A 1,822-nucleotide genomic window follows, 5' to 3' on the forward strand; every position below is an offset into this window, starting at 1 on the left:
TACACGAACAGAACAGCGGTAAGAAGTTGGTCAGTATCTGAAACCCGCTTACTCTGTGTGAACGGGCTTGTGACCCCTCCCCAAGCACCATGCGGTCAGCGCGGCTGTCATCATCACGGCTCCCTTCCGCCACACAGCAAGCCAGCATCACGACGTGGACTTAAAACCCTACAGCTCTGAACGTGTACTTAATCGTTCTCATCACACCGAATTCATTCCCCAGAGTAGACACAGCAACTGTACACAGCAGAAAGCAAACATTAAAAGAAAAAAAAAATGGGACAAAACGTGTCGATAAGGCCGTGTGCATGCACGGCCGCGTTTCCACCGCAGACAAGGAGGGGATGGAGTGGGCGTGTGCTGCTCCCCGTGAGGTGCCTGGCGGGGGATGGAGGGGGACAGCTCCGGAGAGGTGCCCAGAGCAGACGGCCGGCGGCCCCGCAGCGCAGCCCCCCGGCGGGGAGGCGCTCAGGACTCCTCAGTCGTGAAGTCGGCCCGGGGACATTACCGAGGCTCGTGACGACAAAAGTGAACGCTGACAAAATCGAGACAGCCACTGCTCCCAAAATTAAGTCCAGAAGAAGCTCACTAGTTCTTAATAAGACGTGACGAAACTGAACATTAGCCACATATGTTAATGGCGTAGTCTGAGAGCTGGAGAAAGCCAAAGGAAGGCATGCGGTGCTGGAGACTCAGGTGAAGCGTCATCAAAAGGTTTCTCAACTACCTGGAGTAGCACAAGTCGACGTCGATAAATGTGCCAATGGATTTAGGCAACGACTTTATTACAATGCTGTGAACAGTTTTAAAATTATTTAAAATCCTCTTTCGTATAGTTTCAATGACATGAAAAAAATTTCTACCTATAAGATGGAGTATGAAACTTTCTAGAGTCAAATGTTTGCATTTTAATTTAGCCAATATATATTTAGTATCGCTTACCAAATATAAGACCGTGTGAGTTATGGATTTCACACTGAAATAGCGATATTCTGTACACCCTTCGTTTCCAGACTTTTCACACTGTTCCATGTGCTTCGTGTCTGCTTCCTATAGAAAACCGACCTCAGAGCGGGAGCCACACGTAGCACACCCTTTCGCTCTCTCCCTCTTTCTCATTTGCACACAGTAGGTGTTAGCGAACGTTTATTACGTAAGAGATTGAAAAAAACACTTGTAGAAACCCATTAACATCGATACAGTTACAGGTGCTGCACACGTGCATTTTTGGCTTAAGAAGAAGGGTGACTGTGCCACGTGCCAGATGCCGCTGTTGGGAGCAGTGGCCTATCGGCCATAGTGTGATGCACGACACAGGAAGGTGTTTGCAGAGAGAGAGCGCTCGGGCCACACGGTGCCACCCACTGCCACCAAGACTCCTCCGGCCCCACACACATCCTCCCAACCGGAGCCTAGCTCGTCATGGCGGGGGCTCTTCCAGGCAACTCACCCCCTTACACGTGGGTGCTGAACCCACTCACTCTATCTTCCTTCATTTGGCCAAAATCTACACGCTCCTTGAGTTTCAACACAGAAGTGAGCTTCTCTGGGAAGTCACGTCTACAGACGTGCCCCCAAAATGGGGCCGGGTGTCCCTCTCAAATGCTTCTGTAGCACCCTGTGCCTAGACCGCTGGTCCTGTGGGTCACCCTGAAAACACCTGCCCGTGTAGTGACATGTGAGCTCGTGACGCCGTGCTGCATTCTGTCTCGAGTATTTCCAGAAGGAACACAGTGCCTGACGCCCTGGGATGGCCCCGCAGAGCTTGCTCTTCTCCAGCCTCAGGCCGAACGCGCCGACACCTCGGCTCCAGCCCCGGGCC

The sequence above is a fragment of the Pteropus vampyrus genome, unplaced genomic scaffold (assembly GCF_000151845.1).
Source record: "Pteropus vampyrus isolate Shadow unplaced genomic scaffold, Pvam_2.0 Scaffold132, whole genome shotgun sequence".
NCBI classification, from domain to species: domain Eukaryota; kingdom Metazoa; phylum Chordata; class Mammalia; order Chiroptera; family Pteropodidae; genus Pteropus; species Pteropus vampyrus.